Source organism: Saccostrea cucullata, unplaced genomic scaffold (assembly GCF_032062105.1).
Source record: "Saccostrea cucullata isolate Sc308-1 unplaced genomic scaffold, CSIRO_AGI_Scuc_v1 ctg391, whole genome shotgun sequence".
Lineage (NCBI taxonomy): Eukaryota > Metazoa > Mollusca > Bivalvia > Ostreida > Ostreidae > Saccostrea > Saccostrea cuccullata.
The window spans coordinates 501,587-528,624 of record NW_026938695.1 but is presented as its reverse complement, the minus strand read 5'-3'; positions in this window follow the sequence as shown (position 1 = coordinate 528,624).

The window sequence follows — 27,038 nt, the reverse complement described above, 5'->3', positions numbered from 1 at the left end:
GCTCATGATTGTCGAGAAAAGGTCAACATTTGAAACCCGTCAGCAGTATATGATTACTTCTCTATATGCTTGAAAAATTACCGAACGGGATAATTGAAAAGAATCACGTGAAATCCTAAGTGATTTACTCACACAACTTTCCTGTTTTTAAAGGCACTGTGTTATAAGAGCGAAAGATGAGAATATGCGCATATATTTTAATGAATTTTACATGTACTATGTTAATTTAAGAATTTCAATGTGGGTCAGGTACTGAGCAACCATACGTTTTGTATTTAAAAATGATAATAGCAATCCCAAAGAGAGATACCTTTTACCTTACAATTTAATTTAGGATGAATAATATTATGCATATTTTCAATTAAATATATAAAATCACCAGTTTAACAGAGTACCTGCAGTGTATTTTGTTGTGAACAGAGTAAATTTTTTCAAAATTTTATTTTCAAAGTTGTTTAAATCAATGCAAGATATTTCATTCCTCTTTTCATACTTCACGGGGATATGGGGCACCGCAGAGGGAAAACCAGTGAGTACCGGTTAAGCTTGATGCCATATGGCCATTTTCACCGCAGACACATTTGTTCGATCCATCCGCACATAATCAAAGTACTGAAAGTACTGGGAAGCGCTAAGCATATTGATTTGGAATTCGTCAGAATTACCTTAATTTAAAATGTCCTGTTGCATTGAATTCTAAGCGATATTTTGACAGTGCGATAGCGCTAGGTCGAGCACAGTTGTCAAAAAGTATGTGAGTCCTGAATATGTGAACTCCGTTGGGATATGAAATTCAGCATTGCCTCGTGCCCTTTTTTCAAACATCATACATTATCTTCGTATGTCAAAAGATCAATCTATTTTACTTACAGTACTGTACAAGAAATTGCAAGAAAATATTTTTGCGTGCAAAATTTTTTTCTTTCGAGATGGTAATCTAGTTTTCCGATCAAATTTAAACTCTAAATGTACATGTAGCTATACTGTCTCAAGACAATACTTTTGCTGGAAAATGTATACATTGTATTTGAAAAAAATGTTAACACTTGAAAATGTCGCTAAAATTCCTCTCATTTACGTGCAACACTGAAAGATAAAATCTTCTGGTGATCATTTTTAATAACAAATTCATTCTGCGTTTACAAGTTTTTCAAATTGAAGATTGGCATCATGTTTGTAACAACGTCATATGTAAATGAAATTAACATCCGTAGAATTAACGCTCTTTATGTCAGAGATAATATGTTAATATACATTTCAGTATAAAGATATTATATTTATCTTTTGATGCTATCCTGTAATCTCTGATATTCAAATATTTGATTTACAGTGTACATGTATTTGCAGTAACATTTGTGTTGATATACAATATGTGTCACTCATTAGTAAATGATACATTTTTGCAATAAATTTTTTTACACTTTTCTTCTTTGGATTAAAAATACGTCAAATTAACCCGTCATACGTTAAACCCCCAAAAGTATTTTTGACTATTGTTGAAATAATTTAAAATGCTTCAGTATTTTTTGCGGACGCCTGGTGCATTTCACCATTCTTTACTTGTGTATGTATGATCTTCACTACCATGCAAACATGTTGAGAGGAAAAACATATCTACGGCATTGTTGTGCTAGTTAAAAAAGAATACTGAAAATAATTGCTCATAATATTTCTGCTATTTTATGATTAATAATTCAAGAGTCCAAGAAAGAAAATACAGTATTAATCTCATGTATTAATAAATCTTCATGAAGGTGTACAACATTATTTTATTCTGTTTTTATTTATTCTTCATTAAGAATCGGCAACACAGCTGAGACACATCGTTACATAAACTATTTAATCCTAGTTCCCTAATTCAAGTATTACACCGTTTGCTTAACATTTCATCAGCCCTATTTCTGTCCATTGCTAAGAACGTTAATTAAAGTTTTAGCATGTTTCGCCATATCCTGCACACTACATGCACAATTTTAGAGCACAACACATCCACCACATGCTCTACATGTCTGTACAGCCACAAACTGCCCTTCCTTTCGAATGATGTACAACACAAGTAAATTAAGACATTAAAAAAGACCGTCCTTGAATGCATTGCAGTCTGTTACTAATTGATACTTAGATTCGAAAATCGACTTCACTGATAAATCTCAGCATAGTGCAAGATGTTAATAGAAAGGCTTGTTTTAGTTACATTGCCTGAAATAATTGTCTAGAAGAAAAAAGTAATTATAGTTTATATGGATATATAGAACGTACCATATTATGTAAGTAGTACATTGTAAATCAATTTTATGTGATTTCTTTTATTGAATAACTCACTTCCAGTCTGAGATTTAAAACTTTATCAAAAATCCCATCTGAGTTTTAAATCATATACCGGGTACGTATGAATATTCAATTACTATATTGCATGTACATAATAAATATAATATACTGGTTCTATAATCAAGTAATTGCGCCATTGAGGCAGCAATTGTAAGCTACGAGATACCAAATTAATGTGTGCCGACATGATTTAAATGAACTACAATGTATACAGAAGAGCATGATAAGAACTGCTCTTATCTTGTAACTGTGGAACATCCTTAAACCTTACTAATTACCTATTATTAGAAATGCACGTAACGCAGCATTACACTAAAATAGCAGAAAGAGAGTCAGGGATTTCTAGTTGCATATTTTTAGAATAACAAGTGGAGTTATCTAACTTGCTTATAGTGGCGCTGGATCCAGAACGGAAGTAGATTTACGCTGACAGAAAGCGCTGTGTGCTGCGCTTAGCGCTTAAAAATGAGGTCCCTGCTTCGTGAATCACCCCGCCATCGCTACAAGTTCCTGCAGGGAAGAAGAAAGTATTGGACATTGCATAAAAATGTACACATTACGATAAAATAATTTCTAGAACAAATAAAAAATAGCTTATTTACGTTTTTTCATTATATAAATTTTGTTAAGCACCTACTATTGTATCATTTAAAAACAAATAAATGATCGAACTTGGATGCCTTGTCAAACAGATTTTTATCTTCTTTGCCTTTTGAAACAATATAACGTCTCAAGCCACGTTTTGGAGTCCGCATATGTACTAGGTTCTTAGGATTATGGTTAGAACGGTACCTAGTGAAAATGACACCTGGTGAAAACGGCACCTGGAATATGCAAAACGACACTTGGTTAAAGCGGCACTTAGTGAAAACGGCACTTAGAGGAAAAAGACTAGTATATAATTATATTATGACATAATATTTGACATAAGTTCTTTTTTAGTCAAAATTTAATTTATTGCCTTATAATTTTTTGTGGCTTTATTTTTGCTTTATTTTCAATATATTTTTTAAAGGTAGTATTTTTAAGTTGGTTTGAACTTATTTTACTGTTTTGATGTTACAACAAAAGGATTGGACACAAGTTCTTAAAAACTTAGAACGTCCTCTCCTTTATAACAATTAATAACACAAAGTATTGTTCAAAATTAATTTACACAGGAACCAAAAGTCAATAAGATTATCTAACACAGGTAATGCATGTACAGAATTGAATTACTGTAGTATGGACAAACAAATCTAAATACATTACTCAAAAACCACCAGATCTCTTGATAAACAATTGCACATTTAAAAATAAACTTTCATTTTCAGAAATACTGATCGAATTATCTCCCCATAATAGAACATGAGTGTCTACAATACGTAAGTTTATCATTCTAAAAATAGCTTTGAACAAGTCGTTTCTTGGGGCAGTGTAGTTCGCACAAGAAAATCAAAGTACTCAGAAGTACAGAGAGCCGGGCTCATTTACAGAGTAGAATGGATTTCTTACATGAATCACGTTTATATTCTGATGAAAAAATTATTTTAAAACTATCAATATAAATGATAAGACACTGACAGTGAGTTTTTCAATCCTAATACCACGGTCCGATTTTGTAAGGATCAGAATTAATCTGGTACCGAAGCTGAATATAAACAAACAGGCCAGTCTGGTTCCCTCTCCAGCTTTACCTCGTATGTGTAGAGAACTACAGTAACACTGATTATCAAAAATCCTTACGCCAATGAACTATGTTCTTTGACTTAGGAAGTTTTCAAAGTCATTACTCACTGTTACTACTGATGTTTATTTTATATAGATAAAACTTTGTTTTATTTTTGTTGCTTTATTTAGCGTTTGTATTATCTCAAAAGCGGTTGAGAGTAAGAACTATATTTTTGCACGTAACTTTAAAATGGCGACTATGGGGTTAACATCCTGCCTTGAACAGGATCACATAAGCCGGCAATTGCTCTTTGAGCAATAAGCCCGGCTAAAAAGAAATGATATGCGTCTTCTTTTTTTCCACAAGTGCGTAGTGGACTGTCAATAATATAACACCTAAATAAGTCTTTATTTAGAACTCAATTGTGTCTTAATCTAGTATGAATTACACTCCAGTACCGATCACCAAAAGTAAAAAAGGACGGGGTAGGTGTTCTCTGAGAGTTTACACAATTTTTGAAGGAACAAATTGTAGTGGATTGTGTTGTTTCAAGAGGTAAAGAATTCCATTCCCTTATTGCCATTGGAACAAATGATGATTTATAAATATTTAATCTACACTTAGGGATACAGTAACTTTGTGATTGTCTTGTTACCTAATTTATTTCTTGTGATCGAATATTTGGAAATATTTCTTTTAAATACCCGGATACCATGTTATGAAATATTTTATACACAGTTGTTTTTACTTTGGACATTCGTATAACAGCAAGTGGTTCCCAACCAGTTTAAAAATAGAGAGAATCTCGCGATGCCAATAAAGTTTATCCAGTAACTATTCTTGCTGCTGCAAGTTGCAATTTTTCTAGTTTTTCAGAATCTAGAGCACCCACACAAAACTTCAGTTGCGTATTTTAACTGAGGTCTTATAAAAGTACATGTAGTATATCAAAGAGATAAAGTTTTAGCACTGACCTTTTTAAAGTAGACCAAATTTTTTATATGCATTGGCTACGATAGAATCAATGTACGCTGGCAAAGTGAGGTCGTTTAAAAATAGAATACCTAAGTGATTATGTGATGATACAAAATCTAAATCACAATCTTGAAATTTTAGCAATGGTAAATCCACGTTTTTCTTAGTACTAAAAATTACAGCTTTGGTTTTCGTAGGATTAAATTTCAATAGCCACTGTTTAGACCACCGCTCAAGTTGATTTAAATCATTATTCAATCCTGATTGAATATCATGTACATTTTCTGAACATTTCTGTAAAGAATTATCATCAGCATACAACCTGCTTAAGGTCTACAAATTTTCAGCAACATCATTGACATATATCAGGAATAAAAGTGGTACCAATACATACCCCGGGGGGGGGGGGGGGTTCCAGCATGTAAAGATTTAAAACTAGACATAGTATTCCTATGCAATACTCTTTGTGTCCTGAAATCTAAATAACTTTGAAACCATAGTAATAACTTATCACTAACACCATACATGTGTGTTTGTAACTTAAAGAGAAGACCCTTATGTCAAACCCGATCAAATGCCTTAGACAAATCACAAAAAATCAAACAATAGTGCTTTCCTTCATCTATAGCTTTAGCTATGTAATCGAATGTCTCAATAAGTTGATAAACTGTTGAATGACCTGGTAAAAAGCCAGCCTGATATTTGTAAAAAAGATTGTTTGAATGTAAATCAGTCATTCCCGTATAATTCATACAAATGAAAAAACGCTATGTCGCCAATACATTTCAAAGCTATGGTTACTGATATTCAAATTATTCCTTGACCCTTTATGTTAACATATTTTGTCACACAAAAAAACATTAGCTGGTATATTTTTTGATATTTTTTCTCCGAGTATTTACACAAAAGGAAGCCCGGAATTGTGTAAAAGGCGATGTCGCCATAGTATACCTTGCAGTTTGAATGTGCATTACCTGGTCGCATTTTGTTCTAAACAACCAAAAATTGTTTTAATTAATGAAGAAACATGTCAAAATCAAATAAATGAAACTTTCATTGATAAATGAATAACGATTTTTAAACAAACCTTTGATCATCGCTGTCGCCAAATTGCACCTAACCTACCGTAACGTTTTTTGAATATTTTTTAAGATAATACAATATATCGTTAGTACAGCTAAAACTGTGTTTTTGTGTCTAATATATATTAAAACTTTAGCACAGAATCTTTTTTTATGCAAATCAATAAAACCGTGTTCAAAATTTTTTTTTTTAAAAATATGGATTTTTTATAATGTCGCATATAAGAACCTAACCTACGTGACGGTGATTGTGAAGAAACAGAGGCTATGTGAAGTATTATTTCAATGCAGTTGATTGACACTAATGGGTATGTCTAGTAAACAAAAAACAAATGTAAGGAAAGGTAAACAACAATTCAGAAATAAAGAAATTATTAATGGTTCTAACCTCCGTAACCTCTAACCTACGTAACAGAAATTCAACAAAATCTGACGTGTGCATCATTTCAGGTGTTTAAATCTACCAGATAATGCTGGAAGTTTACTCTTTAAGTTGACAACAAATTGGAATATAAAAATCATAATGCGATTAAAGCATAAAATAAAGGTATTTTTGAAAATATTATGGTAAAAATGGCCTTAACTTAGATGTTTTTTGCATATTACAAATAAAAATGATAGTGTTTTTTTTTTTTTTCGTTTTGTAAATGTCTAATATTCCGTAATGTGTATGGGCACAAAAAGGTCACCCTTATGTGAACTATCAGCGGTGTACAGGAAAATTATACTCGTTTATACGTAAAACCAGCGATGTTACGGAGGTTGGGTTTTTCTGCAAAAAATGCATTTTTGTGTTTTTTAGTGAATTTTTCATATATTTTGATATATTGAATAAGTTTTCATGAAAAATTATGATGATGTGTGACAATCACTTCACAATGATTCAATAAATCACTTCATTTTTACGGGGTTCAGTAAGGTATTTCGTAACGGAGGTTAAAATTATTTGTTTTGTTTTTTTTTTAATTTAAATGTATTTGCCTAAAAAACGTTAATACAAATATTTTTTATCCTTTTTTTACAAATAAATATTGTTTTCTATCTGTTTTTTATTTAGATTCACAATTAGGTAAACGCACACCCGTTGTTCGAAACGAAGGTTGTATATTTTGTAACGGAGGTTATAGAAGTTTAAATCTTCACTTTCACATTTGCAGTTAAAAAGACAATAATATATTAATAGATATTTGATTAAGTTGATTGACCCTTAGTAATGCTGAGCGACATAAGTTTGTAAAGCCAATAGGAAGTCTAAAATTCGGTTTACTCTTTTTGTAAATATTCAGAATAACCTCCGTAACGAAACACACTTTTTGGTAAATTGCTCTAAAAAAGAGGAGAAAACTATATAGTTCTTCTCTTAATTGTATAAATACATTCTTTTTAAAGTGTGTTCGACACGTTTTACAAAGTATTTTTATCTCTTAATCTTCAAAACGAGTTGTGTAGCCTCCGTTACAAATTTAGAGCAATTTGTACATCAACTTTTCTTTTAAAAGTGGTCCATTTATAATCAGATAAGGTCTTTAATTTTCAAGATATATCCTTTTATTTTTCAAATCAAGTGGTCAAGTAATGTAATAATCTGTTTGCTTGGCAATATTCCTACTGGAAAATAGTGTTTATTTTATTGTCCAAAAATTCTGTTATCTGGATTTACACATATTTAGTCAATATTTATTATGTTTGCAGTTCAGAATTTCTTCTGTTATAATTTAGTAGTATATTGATAAAGCTTCGAAGTTCAATAAAAATTAAAACATGAACAAAGACTTTAAAAACTTTACAACTGCTTTTTCTGAGTTATAACCTCCGTTACGGAGTTCTTGCATGTGGTGAGTTGGAATAGCCATAAAAACTAAACGAAGAAAGATTTACGTGTAAAATTTCACTTTATTATTGAAGGATGTTTACTTTATCAATCAAACACAAAATTATATCATTGCTCTTAAATTCGTTTTTCAATACTATGGACTTGGTAAATGTATGAATTATATGGGAATGACTGATATAATTATTAACATATTTAAAAATAATTCGCTCCATAATTTTACCAACGCAGCTTAATAATGATACAGGTCTATAATTTGATAATAATGATGGGTCACTTTTTTTAAATAAAGGAAGTACATCTTTTTAGTAGAAACATGTTTATAATGGCAAAATTATTGCCCCTCCATTTCCAGGGGATGCGAAATTTAGAAGAAAAAAAAAGGAGGGATAATATATTAAAAACAAATACTAGTTATGTTCCCCAAACGGAGTTTGGGAACATATTGTTTTTACTCTGTTTCTTATTATTATTATTATTTTTTTTTTCTTATTTCTTCTCCGGTACTTTTTTTGTCCGCGAGTGTTCTCAGAAACTGTTCACCCAACTGAGCTAAAACCTTTTTAGGGTTAATAGGTGTGTGGTGTAGGTGTGCGGAACGAAGGTCATTTTGCGCGCATACGCCTGCACGTGCGTGCGCGTGAAATGAGTGAATTGACTTATATACTTTATATAGCTATAACTTTTACATTTTTTGATGAAATGATTTGAAACTCATTATATAAAGATATATTAATACTGTAGATAATGTGACACTGTCAAATTAGCATGAACTCACGCGCATGCACGTGCGCTTCACTCTGATTGGCTGAAACAAAAATCTAAAATATCTTTTCTGTTTTTTGACAAAATGCTATGAAATTTAAAACATATGCATACTTCAGGATGTACTACAATATGACATATAACAATTGTCATGTAAACACGCGCATGCACGTGCGCTGCAATCTGATTGGCTAAAACTTTAAATGGCTATAACTCCCTTGTTTTTCAACCAAACAGAATGGGATTTGGAACATAGATAGATATAATGGACTTCTACAAGAAGGTATCGTCACCATGCACATTCATACGCGTGCGTGTACGTGCGCTGCAATCTGATTGGCTGAAACTTTAAATAGCTATAACTCCCTTGGTTTTCAACCAAACAGGATGAGATTTGGAACATAGATAGATATAATGGACTTCTACAAGAAGGTATGATCACCATGCACATCCATACACGTGCGTGAACGTACACTGCAATCTGATTGGCTGAAACTTTAATCAGCTATAACTCCCTTGGTTTTCAACCAAACTGAGTGGGATTTAGAACATAGATAGATGTAATGGACTTCCACAAGTAGGTTTGTCACCATGCTCATGTATGCACGTGCGTGCACGTGGAATGAGTAAAATCAAAAATACACCTGAATGAGCGTATTTTTTAATACTTTTGGATTAGATATTTTAATATTTAGTATATCAAAGTATATAGATTGTGTAGAAAAGATGATATGGTCATTACGCACACGCATTCACATGCGCACGCGTGCAATGCTAAAATATGAATGAACTTGGTTCCCTTCTGGGTAAACGTAAAAGTCTTAAATGCATAAAGTTTGTCTTATTCAATGAAGCTTACAGGGAATATGGCACCAAAAGGGAGATGGGGAGAGTTTGGGGAACATCTGTAACGGTCCCCGTTACAATTAGCACTAGTATTTATTATTGGAAGTAAGATAATTCTAAACTATTTGGTATTTAAAAAGTTATAAAACTCTAATATTTGCCATAACTTTTAAATAGGTAGTGTTTGGTCTTTCATATTTCAAAGATATACTGTAAACCAACAATTATTTGCGTCATCTTTTATTCGCGATTTGCAAATTTGAAATCAATCCGCAATATGATAAATTTTCGCGACTAAGGAAAATTACAATATTTTTCACTATTACCAAAATTCCAAGAATATTATATTACATGCGTTGATCGAGGTGTGTATGGGAGCGAAGCAGAAACTTCTCTAGATGAAGAAAGGGGCTGACAGTATGCATCCAACTAAGCACAAAAGAATGACAGAGAAGATTTTTTTTTCCGTTCCGTTTCAAACACAAAACGAAATTATATCAAGATACTGTTTTATTCACAAACACGTAAATTAAAACACAAGAAAATACTGGTATTTAAAAATAATTACAAAAGTTTTATTCACAAAGGTAAATAAATTCTCTGCATGTCACTGGATGTACACGACAATCACACTTAAAATCTAAAATGTTGTTTGGAAATAAGTTGATTTCTTTTTTAGTGTGTTCTACATAAATTAAAAAAAAAACATTCGTTGGAATGCAATTAATTGACTGTTTATCCTGTCTGACTTTCAGTGGGTTCAAACACAAAAAAATTAAAAGAGACGTAGATAGGTTTGAAATATCAAAAGAGAAGAAATTAGATTTTCTAGATAAGTGATGTATGCCTTATGTTCATATTTGTTTGTAAAAGAAATTATTTTCAATTAATTGAGGTACTAGTATTGAAATATAGAACTCGTATCACATTGGAGGTAAAAAAAAATTCATCAAACTCCCTCCTCAGTGTAAGTACTTTATTCTTTTGATCATTCCCGCTTTACACTCCCCCACCATTAACTCCCCCTCGCTAATGACACACACGGCTCGGGGTCTCCGTATCCCCTGATCAGGAATGATGTACCTCAGGAATCGACCATCCCTCTCCAGCATGTGAATTTTATCGTTTTTACCGTCGGTGATGATGATGTGATTCATGCTGTCTGTTGTAAGGGAGGTAGGTAATAATACTTCTTTTGATGCTTTGTTCCCTGTGTGGGAGAACCTGAATATTCCAAACTTGTCAACGACTGTGACGGCGTATTTATCCCAGTCAGCTACACAAATGTCGCCGTTACCATTCTCCGCCACGTAAATGGCAAACTTAAACAGCGGTTGGTACTGGGAGTCGTACTGGATTTCCTGCAGCACGTCACCGGAACTGCTGTATCTTACGACCTTGGACTCTGTTTGATCTGTTGTCCGGAGACAGACCAGGAAGTCACGTGCCGCGGTACAGGTAATGCCGTGAGGTACCCACTCCCCGGTACTGAACAACGTTTCTTCTTTAACGTTTATAACTTTCTTCACGGTCTTGTCATTTCTATCGGTGTACACCACGTGTCTATCATGAACTGTTAGGTATGTACATGTACCAGTATTCGTGACAGAGGCAGTAATGTGGAGACGTCCCTGGAGATCGAAAAGCTTCAGCTCTTCACTGTATCCTACTGCCCACACTCTGTCGTCACCGAGGGGAACCATGTCATACAGCCGATTCTTTTTTTCTTTGCTAGCTGGAAAGTCTGTATCAAAGGAGGACAGAACTGTAGGTACATCTAGAGTTTGTCGTGATGAAGGTGTTTGATCTTCTTGTGTCAGATCGTCAAGATCAATTGAAAGTTTGTGTGTCTGTAGTGTCTCTAGGTAACCGAATTTATAATTTTCATTAAACTTGTTAGGCTGGAATAATGCCGGACGTGGTTCTTCTATAGAGATGGGCACCTGTAGATTCTCAAGTTCATGTTTAAAATCCATTAAACCAGAGACGTCTTTAGATTTTGCCAAGCTTGAGGCTGTTTGTTTAATATTTTTTAATTCCATAATAATTTCTTCAAATTCTTTTTTCTGCTTTAATAACGATCCTGCATGCTTTTCTTGCAGTTCATCTAAGTCCTTGTGCAATGCCTTCTCTGCTTTATCAATTTCCTTATGCCAGCTTTTTGCATGTGATGAAATCTTATCTTTTGTTTGTTTGTAAAAACGTCGAAGTGATGCTGATCTTTTTACTAAATGTTCCAGAATTTTCTCCAATTCTGATCGCATTGACTGCAACTTTTCGTTTTCTGTTGTAATGAATTCGGATAATTTATCGACTTTCTCGGATAATTCGACAATATCATGTGTCTTATGTTTGTTTAAAACACATACGACACAGATAGAAATATCGCATATTTTGCAGAAGGCGCTAGAACTGTTGCTGTGGGTGGGTTGGACATTCTCCGCCCTTGATCAGGTTGATTTTGTTTTGTTCGTTGTATTTTGTGACATCATGGCCATATTTGGATTTCATTAGAACGTGAGATTCTACACATTCATTGCATAATTTAACGGCACATCGTTTGCACGTGAAATAGACAGGACTTTTGCAAGTATCGCATTCCAGATAGTGTTGTCCTTGACATAATACTGAGGATGCCATCTTATCTTTAAAAGAAAGTACGAACAATTTAAGTCCACTTTATTGCTGTGATATTTCAATAGAAACAAAGCCATGTACCATTAAAGGTCTCAAGACCATTTACACCAAAGGAACGAAGCCTTGTCCATATTTTGATTTTGAATATTTTAAATTGTTTTACGTACACTTTTAAAAATAACATATAAGACAATCTACGCGGGTTCACTCGCTTTGTCAATGTCCAAGACATGTCACGAATATCAGAACCCTTTACCTTACAGAAAATAAAACTCTAGACATTTTAAATCTTTCTCCCGTATCACCTAATGTTAGCAAGCAGAGCTTGTAAACTGTTCAATTATCTGAAGGTCTGTCAAGATTTTACCTTTCTGACCAAGGTTTAGTTTAGATATGTCAAATGAATTTTATGTTAAACTATGTCTTACTTCGCAGAAATTAGGAAAAAAAATATGAATATAACATTGTACCAAAAAAAACTGAAACTAACTAAACAACTGTGGAATCATTTCAATTCGTGGGCAAAAAGAATTTTACTTGTTTTTGGGGACGTAATTTCGTGGGTTTCTCATTCAAACAATTGATTAAATGAATCAATATTTTCAAAAAAATAAATGTTTGTTTTGATGTAAATTCGTGGGTAAGGGTGGCCCACGAAATCTACAAACATTGGTCCCCCAAGAACAATGATGATTCCGCATTATTGGTAAAAATTGAATTTTTAATTATGATTTTATAAACTGTTTTAAAAGATGAAATAATTTTATAACAAACCTCTTCATAGAGAAGCCTCTATCTCGAGCAGTAAACTACCCACTTTTGCCGGCCAGCAAGTGAAGTGGATCTTACTTCAAGTGAAATCCTGGGGCCTATCAAAAGGGCGCATGTATATAATATATGTGACGTACATATAAATTTCCGTACTACACCTACACTTTTAATATATATCAATAATATCAACATTTTTAAACTACTTCTAATTTAAACTGGTTCTCTTTGTTTCTCTGTATTAGATAAGACAAAATATAACCGATACCCTTTGGTGGCCCTTGATAGAATTTCTGATTCATGTGATAACACACAGGATGTGTATTGTACTCCTGTATTAAGTAAAATATAGGAGTAAACTTCCTTCTTTCACTTTTATAACACTGTAAGTATTATCTGTAAAAGTCAGATAAACTCATATAATTTTCTTTAAAAACAATAGTTGTATGAGTAAATAACTTAAGATTTCACGTGATTTTTATATTTTCTTAAGAAGTCAAGAAGAAGTGACAGCATTATAAAATGCAAAGAAACGAAAAGAATTCTGTGGTAGTCTCTACAAGAGTGAAATATTAGAGGCCCATGCATGGGCCATAACTCTTAAAATAATGACTTTACAGTTCCATGTCAGCAGATTCCATTCCCTCTACCCATACATACATGTACATATATAATTCTCTGATCCTCTATCATTTCCGTAGAATTCGGGAGGGGATAAGGGTGACCCACGAAATCCAAAACATCGGTTCCTCACAAACATTGACGATTCCACAGTAGATACAAAATACATTCTTTATACACATTAAACTTAAATTATTATCCTTCAACCTGCAAGAAAAATTTGTACTCATTGCACCTAATTATGGCGAAGAAAAGTAAGTTTTGTAGAGCACAGAATGTAGACTTTTCTTGCATGTTGTATATAGAAAAGTAATAAAAAAGAACACGTATGTACATGTACATAGATATTTGGTTTGGTGCTCGCTCCGTGATCGGAAGGTCGTGAGTTTAAATCTCGAAAAAAAATGGTAACTACGTCGACTGTTTCTTCGCCATTTGCTTGACATTTTGAAGTGAAAGGTCTACTTCGGACAAGATCTTAAAAATTCTGAGTTCTCGTGTCACGGCAGACGTCTGATCGATAAAGATTCTCTCACAGCTCAACGGTCATATTTATGATTGTCGAGTAAAGGTCAACATTTGAAGCCCGTCAGCAGTATATGATGCTTGAAAAATTATCGAACGGGGAGCTAATTACTGTAAACGTATAACATTTGGCTGTGTATTCTATTTAGCGCTTTTGACGGAAAGGAAGTTCCGCTATTTCAAGTACAACGCTAAATGCCTTGCACATACATGTTTATACAAAAATAAGAACCTTGAGAAATGCACTAAATCAAATCTACGCTAACTCGTTCAAAAATCAATTTCCGCCAAATATTGTACACGCTAAATATAATACATTTACAGTAAATTGAAATTTAAAGGTTTAACAAAAGTGTTGGTTAATCATTAGATTACCACATGAGATACGATATTTATAATTACATCACATATTATAATGCATATCAAATCATCGAAAAAAAAAAGCAGAATTTATAATTGATGCGCAAGCACCCGATGTTACCAAATTTTCTTATATAAAAAAGTTAAATTCATATCTTACAATGCACAAAGTTTCTTTATAGGTATGGGGTTATTTTTTTTATATAATCAAAATAATAAACGTCATGCAGATGTATGTAATTTCATGCATATAATATTATTGATAAAATTATTTTTTGTTGATAAAATTACAAATAAGTACATGTAAGACCTTATATGTCTTATTTAGTTATTTATTAATTATTTATTTAACTATATTTCTTTTTATCTCTGATAACTCTGAAAGTTAATTATTTGATAATTCTACCGGAATGTAAATATCACGAAGCGATAGGTAAGAGACCTAATATGAAAGTAAATCGCAAGCGGCTGCCTTTGTGTTTGCATGACGTCAGAAGGCGGGCCTATTGAAATCGACACGAAAGGCCTCGTATAATTTAAATCTATTAGACTACATTATTATTATCTAAATATACAATTTGATTTTACAATGAAGTAGAAATATATTAAGGAATCACTGTCTAATTAACAGATATGCCAGGGACATCAACTATGGTTCAAAAACGTGGGCAAATTATCAAAGGTACAAACTATCATGGATGCCTTGCATACTCGATCTTCGAAGTAGAAACTGATTCCTGAAATAGTCTCATAATGTCGTGTCCTCCTTAAAACAATGAAAAAAATATAAATTAGTGAAAACATCAACGGTACGTATATACTTTGAATTTTACATGTACTATGTGAATTTAAGAATTTCAATGTGGTTGAGGTACTGAGGTACTAAGCTACCAACAGTTTTGTATTCAAAAATGATAATAACAATCCCAAAGAGGGGTAACTTTTACTTTATACATTTATATTTAAGATGAATAACATTTTTGCATATTTCAATTATGATATCGCCAGTTTAACAGCGTACCCGCTGTGTTTTCTGTAAATTGTGAAAAGAGTAAAACTTTTTTCGAAATTTTATTTCAAAATTGTTTAAAGCAATGCAAGATTTTTCATTCCTCTTCTCATCCTTCACGTGGATATGGGGCACCGCAGAGGGAAAACCAGTGCACACCGACAAAAGATGATCCCATTTTGCCATTTTCACCGCAGACACATTCGTTCGATCCATCCGCACATAAAAATGAGGTCCCTACTTCGTGAATCACTCCGCCATCGCTACAGGTTCCTGCAGGGAAATAGAGACTATTGGACATTTCATAAAAACGTACACATTACTGTAAAAAACAAATTTTTACAACAAATAATAATTGATAGATTACGTTGTCTTTTCATTACATGTATACTGTATAGGGGGAAAATAACTCGCGGTGTTGATTTTCGCTATATTCATGGTGATAAGAAATCCGTGAATTCAAGAAACAGTGAATAATTTTTTCAATAATATCCATGTTTTATTTTGAAATTTGAGAATAGACTACGATAGGTTTAAATACATACTAGTATACCACAGTACACGGTAATTTCAGTAATTACGAGTAGTACTTGTCATTCAATTATTTTAATTAGCACGCTTTACATTAATTCAAATCAACAGATAATAACCTGTATTTGTTAAAAGGCTTTTTAATAGCCAACGCTACATGTTTCATCAATCAAACACGTGGGCCATGAGTTTTGATTACCCGTGCGTAACTAATGTCACCACGCACGGTGTATTTGTTACATGTACCTGAAGTATCATGCATATTATAGTTTTTATCGACATTTTGATTTTATAAAATCATTCAAATAACTATCGAACTTACTGAAGATTTGGAAGAATATTATTTCTTCGACCTACATAAACACACTTATTAACGTCCAGTGTTTTTTCGCCGCGTTGTTTTGAAGATCTTGGGGTGAAAATGCACTCATTGTTATAGTATACAGTAAAAAGTAATTTAACGTTTATAGTCGAGGACTTTTGATAACTACACGTGATTTAATTAATCGTCAATTATTTATTTTAAAAAGTCTAGTTATTTTGTATTAACCTACCCTGTCGTTCGTGAAATAAACACATAACGCTGATAAATGTCGTTTACATGTAGATATGGTATGGATTAAACGGATATAGACAAGGGAGGTAACTTTTATAACATAAGAATTCCGCGAATTCAAGAAACCGCGATCGTGTCCGATGATAGAAAACCGTGAAAATTACAACCCGTGAAATTAATCCCCTGTACAGTATATATATTGTTCAGCACCTACTATTCTATCATTTAAAGACAAATAAATAATCGAACTTGTATGCCTTGTACAACAGATTTGATTTTCTTTGCCTTTTAAAACAATATATTTGCATTGTATTTCTCTCTGTTTTCTCCCACTATTAACCTCCAGTCCTCAATTGCATTCAAAGGACTATAGACGCAATTCCTTTTGCTGTGAGTGTAATTCCTTTGTGAGAACTGCCATAGGGCCCTATTTTAATTTTTCTTCTCACATTTTTGCATATTTTCGCAAAGATTGATAACTCTTCACACTTGGGTGTTTTACATGCAGAAAAGCAAAATATTTTTAATCATATATCTTTTTCAAGAATGAAATCAACTTTTAAAAATTGATTAAGAAACTTTAAAAATTATAGAAAAAACATTCTTAAGTTATCATTATTAAAAGCATTTTCTATTTAAGCATAGTGTTAAATTATTGATTTTTCTCAGAGGGTTTCAATAACATTGAACGATGACGTCACAACTGCATCAAAACAAAAATTAAGAGGATGTAATGACAGCTTAGCTTGTATCCAAATAACTGGTTGAGAGGCAAATACTTTATAAATTGTTTGTGATTTATGAAAGAAAAGGTCCATGAATCAGGTCTACTGATTGTATAAATGTTTGGGTTTTTTTTTCTTTACTGGAGACAAGGTGCCGTGCAAGCCAGGATTTCCTTTGATATCCTTCACTTTAAAGAATGCAAATATAAGTAATAAACAACACTTATTCAGTGTACATGGCATTATGAATAGTAATAGCTCCACTGGCATATTTTATGCCAGCAGAGCAATTGTTATTCATAACGCCATGTTCACTGAATATCATTGTTTTTTCTTAAATAACTTCTCAAGGCACGTTTCGGAGTACGCATGTGTACAGGATTTGCGACGATGCCATATCACATGCGTTGCTTGTTACGCAACTCCAAAATTTTCCATGGTCAAACCTTTCCCCTTCGTAGACAATCAGCCAATCAGAGATGTTCATCATAATCACGTGTTTTGATGCTGTCTGTAACTGACCAGTCAGCGCTGGGTCATTCTCGCTTTATCGACGCTATCAATAACAGCAAAAAATTTGGCACACCCACCACCACCCCAGCTTTTCCTACCTTGCATTTATATGTTTTAAATTGATATATAGATTATATTTGAAACATTGGCATATTTATTTTTGTAGTGCCATCTTTTTGCTGTATACCCACTGTTTTTATACTTTCTGCAAATATCTGTAAATTTAGGGGATCAGTATATTAATATGTATTTGTGCGATTACCATTTGATCTGATACCCTATCATGTGATGTATATATTTTTTCTTATATCCTCATTTTAATAAATGACATATTTCATCTCAACAATGGTGTTGATTTTATTTGATTATATCTCAGCAAAAACAGAGCTGCGGTCAGAGATTGTGCAGCATGAGGAAACATAAAATAAAAGTATTAGTATTCAAATACTTGAAGTCTATTCTTGGAAGAACAACTGTTTATGATCACAATTTGAAAGTTGTCGCTGCAATAGTCCCATAAAATATTAAATAAAGTTTGTCAGGGGTACCATGACCATATGTGGACTGAGAATTCCTGGCGTTGTGAGAACTGCAGTACTTACCTTTACAATGAAGACAATTGTCGGAGGAGGATCTCAACTGCTGATCACGTGGGCAGGGTGGTGTTTGACATTTCCACCATTTACAGTATACATATCGCACTCTATTTCTATAAGATGAGGCACAGATCTTACCGTCGTAGCCAGGTTTGGTGAAACGAAGGTTATAGGGGTCAGGGTCATCAGGACCGTAAACGTCACAATCGTAAAACTGAGTAACGCCCACTAAAAAGGAAGATCACGTGACAATTAACAGACGGCATACATAAATAGCCCCATTTGTCCCCCTTTTACAAAATAGGATATCTGACTTCTCCGAAGTCTGCATTGATTTTATTGCGGACGTATTAGTAAAAACATTTAATTTAAATTCTGAATTTGGACAACTTTGAAATTTCTTTGAAATGAGCTTGTCAACTCATTCATCAGACCCCCCCCCCCCCTCCCTTATAAAATTGATGATTCGTATCTTCATATATAGTCAGGGAATAGGAAAAATAAATTAAAAATAAAACACAACCACCACAGAGTTTAATATATTCTTTTAAAAACTCTCACCACTATTTTAATGGAAAAAATCAAATAAGGCAAGAAGAAGAAAAGAAAGAAACAAGAAAAGAAAGAAAGAAAGAAAAGAGATATTTTTTCTCTTACTTGATAAATGGAACAAGGGCAGTAAAAGTAAAAAACACAGCTGTTTCATATTCTGAAAATTCAATATTAATATTCCAAAAGAAAACATTGATTTTAAATAAGAAATATAAATATATACTTAACTTATGCTACCAAATTCATTTTTTTCTTTCACGTCTATTTCTTAAAATCAACCTCATTTCATTTATCCTTTAAAAATATGGTATATTTCTTCAACATAATTTTTAATTAAAAGAAATGAAGAGAAGGATGATTTTTTTTAAATAAAAAGGGGAACAATTAAAGACAAATAAATCGGTTCAGTACTCTGTTAATTACAAAATGTTATTTTAAAATTTAGAAAGAAAACTTCAAAATGAATATGCTATGAACATGAAATTGATTTCTTATTATCACATGTATTATTTTTTTATTTTTATGTTAACCTGTTTTCTTGTTTACAGCAATAATTTTCTCTACTGGTAAGTATTTTTAAAATGATAAAACCTTACCCTGATCAGTCTGAAATATATACAGGCTTTCTCAATTGCTAAATAGTGAATGAGAGTCAGACCAGATATTGTTTCCATTTTATTTTAAATGCTGCAATTATACATGTACCAGTAAACTCACAATAACCCTCATTATATCGCACAACATACATGTATTTAAACAGGTGCTGGATTTTCATTTGTGTTATTTAAAGATAGTATACATATACGAGGGGTGATGAAAAAGTTCGCGAACTATCTCTTTATCTACAAAACCACAATTCAGATTGCAAAAAAATATGGTACACACATAGCCATACACAAATTCAAAACTAGCATATGCTGAATAAAGTTTTGCTCCTTGTTTGTGACGTCACCGTATGAAAATGATCTCACTATGTAAATCACTTGTGACAAAAAATGTTTGTCTCAGCCGTACTCGTTTAAAGAACGACTGTGAAATTTATGCAATATCTTGAACATTCCTTTGCAGTAGCGTATAATAATTTGTACACAGTTTATTAAGACAAAAGACTTCCTTTAAATTCAACTAATGATTGGATTGGTCGTTTTAAAGAAGGAAGGCAGATGGTTAAAAATGATATTTGTAATATTGCCCAGTGAAAGCAAGTTTTAAAGGGATGCTCTTTTTAAGTAAGCAGTTTGATATCAAAGACCTCAAAATTACAGTTTGAATAATACTTGAATATCTTAACAACAATATTATTAAATACAGGTCTACGATATCGTTTACTTTTGATTTTAAACATATTAGATATGAAAACGTCACTCCCGAGACAGAAGATTTGGGTTTTGATGGTCGCCATGCTTTATTCATTCATTCATTCTTTATTTCCACTATTACAGTGATTAATGAAAATTGAACAAACACACAAAAAAGGATATCACATATGAGATAAACAAATGAATTGCATGCAAACACACACACATAAATATATACAGAGAAAAAAAAATATTTACAATGTTTTAGATCACAAAATCATTTGGAATCATTACTTCATACACACATACATGTATATATACAGTGTATATATGTCCTCGCGTGAAAAAAATCTATAAATGAACTTTGGGAATAAGATATAAAAGAGCTGGAAGCATCCCTCACTTGCAGATTTGCAGTGTGGAAAGATTGCGCTTATAAAAGGCACAAGCATCGACAACGAAGCGAAAGTTTCGTAATTGGAAGTTTCGGAGGTTGAAGGCGGATAGAATGGTGTTCGGTTTACGGCCTAGAAGAATCAAGTACAACTCATCATCAGTAAGGGCACACAGTTCAACACACAGGTTAATGTCAAAGTAGTTAATTACATCCTCCCACCACTGATTGCGTATATTATATGTGATACGACACGTACACGACGCATGGTAAAATAGATCAACGTACAGAGATCCACAAAGGGGACAAATTTCTGTAGTTTCTCGAGGAGATTCGGAGACTAATTTGCAAATGAATTTGCACAACGAAATCTCATAACAATTTTGGGGTAGTCGCCAGAATAGAGCAGGATTTCCATCCTGAAATATTTTCCGGAAACGGACGAATCCAGGATCATCTGAAACACGTGTGTCTCTCCGGAGCTTATTATATCGAAAAGTAGCAGATCTCACAATTTGTTTCCAGGCAGGCTTTGAAGGGAATGAGCCACCTGTAAGCCACTCACTCACATACTGGCAAAGGTCGTAAGTACACTATAGAATCAGAATATCAGGAATAAAACCTAGCTGTTTATGAGCGATCCCTGCCAAGTAAGAAAACAATCTAGTTAAGAAGATTTTCTTCGACAGAATTTTGTATTGCAGGCGACACAGACGACCAAAAAATAGAAGCTTCCTTACATCAATCTCGGCTTGTATTGGAAGAACTTCAAAAAGGCTTTCACAAATGTCAGACCTTGTTTTTGTAGGTAGATTCTGGGCGTTGGAAGACATTCAAGTGATGTAAATCATTTGAGGCCATGTCATTCCATAATTCACATCCATAGAGTACCGATGGTAAGACAACTGATTTATAGAGATGAGAAAGTGTTAAAGGGTTCATGATCAGGTATCGAGATCCAATATCATTCAGGGCGAAATACGAGTTTTTCCCCTTTCGACATGCAGAAATTATCCTATCTGAAAGATTGCACTTATCACTTATAAGAATACCGAGATGATTACATCTGTCTAGACAAGGAATGGTTTCGTTTCCCAAGAACCATAAATAGTCGAAGACATTTTTCGCGCGGAATCTCAGAATGCAGGATTTTTTAGCATTGAACGTAAATTGAACGTAAATCGCCATCTCCTGGAATATTCGAATGCAATGTTCAGCATTGTTTGAAGGGATGTAGGTGAAAGTCCTATGCATGCTAGATCATCTGCCAATGAGGTACAACTATATGATATATTAAGAATGCCCGAGTGATTGGATGATTTTTCTAGAATATTAATCAAATCGTTAATGTACACAAGATACAAGAATGTAGAAAGGACACCGTCTTGCCTAACGCCCTGCTGAACAGGAAACGACCTTGACTGAGTTTTATTAACTATAATAGCACTTGATGTATCAATGTGACAGTCCTTTAGTATAGACCAAAGTTTTCCTGTTACACCCAGTTCATACAATTTCAATAAAAGAGCATGTCTCCATACAGTGTCAAATGCCTTTGTACTATCTAAAAAACTGACATAAACATTGCTACCCTGTTCTAAATTATGAAAAATAGTTTCATGTAAGTTGAACGATGCCGTCAAACAACCTAGCTTCTGTTGAAAACCTTGCTGTTGGGGATTTGGAAATAATTTATCAACTAATACATGTTCAGAAATACGGGTATAAATTATACTTTCAAAAATCTTTAAAAAGCATGACAATAAAGCGACTGGTATGTAGCTATTACACGAAGTTTTAGATTTATCCCCACCCTTGTATAACGGTACAACGAATCCCCGTTTCCATGCACAAGGTATCATCCCATGCAGCACAATAGCCTTAAACATTTTCACAGTACAAGCAAGGGCACATTTGCCACCGAAAATAATGTGTTCATATGTAACTCGATCAGCACCAGGTGCTTTTCTGTACTTCAGCTTGCGAACGATGGGCGTTAATTCCGTTACAGTGATTGGTCCACCGGGGATGTCACCGCTATAATGATCACACAGCTTTTCAATGTCTGCATATTTCTCTTCAATTTGGCGATGGAAGTCTTGGTCAAATGATGAGTCATCAGAAGGAAAATAAATGTTTTGAAAGTGTATTGCAAAGGCTTCAGCGACTCCAGAAGGATTGCCATAGGTAGCTCCGTTTTCTCCGCAAATTTCAGGATAGGTACGGGAAGATCGGCGTTTCTGTCTTTTTACCAACTTCCAAAATAGGCGGATATCACAGTCAGCTGCTTCGTCAAGATCACGGTATACACCACTCATATTGCGTTCGGTTTCGGTATCAAGTGCATTTCTGAACTGTCTTTTGGCTCTTTTGTAGTTTCGATAACTTTCATGAACCATACCCCTAGGTCTCCCTTCATCTATCCAGAGACGCCGCATTTTTCTTTCTAATATATGGAATTCTTTTACCTCTTAGGTCCATCCCGTTTTTTGTATGTGGATTAAGTCCAGCTTTGGGTAAATTGCGCTCAGCGGAGTTTATCAGGATTGAACACAAATCAAAATACAAATTGTTTATGTCGGTGATAGACTGGATATCACGCTTAAGTATACCCTGTAGATCTTGCTGCATATATGACCTATAAGACTCAATAGCAACAGACGTAGCTTTATGCCATGCCGCTACTTTAAAGTTATGGTGTGTGAGATAGTGATGTAAGCACTTGAAGCTTAGTTCAGCAAAAACCGGTAAATGGTCTGAGGTGCTACAGATTTTACCTTCCTCAAAAATTTTATAAGCCACTAATTTATCCATAAAGGATTTGTGGAAAAAATGTAATCTAACATTGTGTATTTTTGAATAAATGTAAATTGTTCACCTTCTACACTGAAATCTGACCCTGGTATGCAGAGGTCACATCTCCGCACAAAACTCGAAAGGATCTGAGACTTAACAGGGTTTCTATTTAGGGGACTGATACAACTACTATTCAAATCACCTGCAATCACAACAATGCCATATGAACTATAATAATTGTACAGGCTTTCAACAACATAAAATAAAATGATAAAACCTTACCTTGATCAGTCTGAAATATATACAGGCTTTCTCAATTGCTAAATAGTGAATGAGATTCAGACCAGATATTGTTTCCATTTTATTTCAAATGCTGCAATTATACACGTACCAGTAAACTCACAATAACCCTCATTATATCGCACAACATACATGTATTTAAACAGGTGCTGGATTTTCATTTGTGTTATTTAAAGATAGTATACATATACGAGGGGTGATCAAAAAGTTCGCAAACTATCTCTTTATCTACAAAGCCACAATTCAGATTGCAAAAAAAAAAATGGTACACACATAGCCATACACAAATTCAAAGCTAGCATATATATGCTGAATAAAGTTTTGCTCCTTGTTTGTGACGTCACCGTATGAAAATGATCTCACTATGTAAATCACTTGTGACAAAAAATGTTTGTCTCAGCCGTACTCGTTTAAAGAACGACTGTGAAATTTATGCAATATCTTGAACATTCCTTTGCAGTAGCGTATAATAATTTGTACACATTTTATTAAGACAAAAGACTTCCTTTAAATTCAACTAATGATTGGATTGGTCGTTTTAAAGAAGGAAGGCAGATGGTTAAAAATGATATTTGTAATATTGCCCAGTGAAAGCAAGTTTTAAAGGGATGCTTTTTTTTAATTATGCAATTTGATATCAAAGACCTCAAAATTACAGTTTGAATAATACTTGAATATCTTAACAATAATTCTATTATTAAATACAGGTCTACGATATCGTTTACTTTTGATTTTAAACATATTAGATATGAAAACGTCACTCCCGAGACAGAAGATTTGGGTTTTGATGGTCGCTATGCTTATTTTTGGAAAGGATATTCTTATCCACCTATTCTGTTGCCGAGATTTGATCATTTCTGACAAATAAACTGTTCATGTTATAAAAATTAACTTACATGGAAAGAAATATAAAAGTCAGAAAATCTTTCAGCTTTTGTGACAGAACGCTACGGAAGGGGTCACGGGACCGCCTATGTCACGTGATTCGCGCGTGAGCAGAGCGGTGGCAGATGTGCATTAAATTTGGAGAGGACTAATCTAAAATATAATCAACACTGAAACCAAATATTGTTTCTTTTATTGAAGTTATTCAATTAGTTCGCGAACTTTTTGATCAGCCATCGTACATGTTTCTAGACATTCAAAACTACCGGAGGTACGAGAGTTAGCGTGCGTATTTGTTTTAGAGGGGGGACAGAGAGTATTAAATCTTTCCCTTACCAGGATCATTAATCTTGCATAAGTTAATAGGACATGATAATAGTTAAATTGATTGATTGTTTTTTGTTTAAATCCCTCTCGAGAATTTTTCACTCATATGGAGACGCCACGGTGGACAGCTGCAAATTTGTCCTTTACTTGACACTGGGGGCCGTTGAGCAGAGAGGGATCTTTTTGGTGCCAGCACCTACTGTGACACGGGACCTCGGTTTAAACGGTCTCATTTGAGGATGAGACATCCCACAGTGGGATTCGAACCCACGACGTAAGGATTGATTCCTTACTTCGCAGATCTAGAGCAGACGCTCTAACCACTGCGCCTCTTGGGTAACTAATAAAATTGAAATTTAAAGGTTTAACAAAACTGTTTGGTTAAGCATTAATTTAGATGACCACGTGAGATATATGATATTAATAATCACTGCACTTATATAATGTATATTAAGTCATCGAAAAAAAGAATTAGCAGAGTTTATAATTGGTGCGTAGGAATATGATGTTACCAATTTTTTATAAATGAAAAAAAAATTCATACCTTATATAATGCACAAGGTCCCTTAATAGGTATGGAGTTAATTTTGTATGTAAGAAAAATAAGTAACGTCATGCAGATGTATGTAATTTTGTGCTTTGGCTGAACAATGTACATTTAATATACTAGAGGATACAATTATTTTATTGTTGATAGGATAACAATTAATTACATGTACATGTAAGACCGCACGTGTCATTTTTATTAAAATATATTCCCTATTTTTTTTTCTGTGATAACTCTGAAAGTTAATTGAGTTCATTATTTCATAATTCTACCTAATGTAAATTTCGCAAAGCGATAGGTAAGGATATAATATAAGGAGGCCCAATATGCATGCAAATCGCGAGCGCCTGCATTTGTGCTTGCGTGACCTCAAAGGGCGGGCTTATTTGAAATTGACATTGGTGACCTCGTGTAATTTAGATCGACTAGTATTAGACTACAGTTTTAAAATCTAATTTACAAGTTGATTAAACAATAAAATGGAAATATAAGGAATCACTGTCTTGCTAGTAGAGTATTCAGGGACATCCACGATAGTTGAGAAACTTAGGCAAATTATCGCACGTTTCTGATTGTCATGGATGCCTTGCATACTCGATCTACTAACTACACTGATTCTTTGAATAGTCACATAATATTGTGTACTCGTTAAAACAATAAAAAATTATAATTTAGTGTAAAGCATATACAATAAAAATATATTTTGAATTAAGGTATTCACTCGTCAGCTTTTTAGAAAAGTCCACGCAGATCCTCTTGCTTCAAAACGATTTATTAAAATTCAATTTTTATAACATATATAAATTCAACAATGTTAATGTTTTAACATTCAACGAAAAAACTGCTCAAAAAGCTACAAAGAAGCAAGATTTACGAGGGACTATTTCTTGTGGTGGAAGGATATTTAGCAGATAATTCTGCAAATCTGCACACTTATTAAATTTAATATCTTGGAACTTTAGTCTTACATACTTTTAGTCGGAGAATATTTTCGATTTCCATTATGATGTTGCTAGGAATATTTAATATAGACCTTAATTTATGTTTTCAGAACAAGTTTTACGCCTCCCTTCCACAAACTTTGCCGAGAAATAAAGATATGTCAAATAAGTCTAGATAAAATTTATACCATTTTTCGCATGAAAATGAAATATTTTGACCAATATTTCAAAATTAAAATCACTGTCACCAACTTTTTCCTTTATTATTCTAAAGTACTCGATACTTGTGACTGATCAGCACATAAGTCGTAAAAAGCTTGATTTAATAAAATGCTTTATTGCCTATTTAGTTTTTTAATATCCCAAATATGTTACTTTTTAGTGCAAAAAGGTCACACAATAATTTACGCGCATTAATTTGCAAGATTTGTTCAGTGATAAATATTATTAAAAATATTTTATGTTAAATAAAATTATATTTATTGCCATGGTTACATCTGATAAAATATGATAAAGGTTAATGTACTTTACCAAAGAGTTAAGTGCAAAATGTGGACAACTTAATTGTACCGTAGATCAGTAGGATGCAGACTGACCCACTATTTTCTCTGCGATTTTGAGTCACACCATATGAGTACTTATCTAAAATATACTTCTCAAAAAATCCTTGATTTAACAA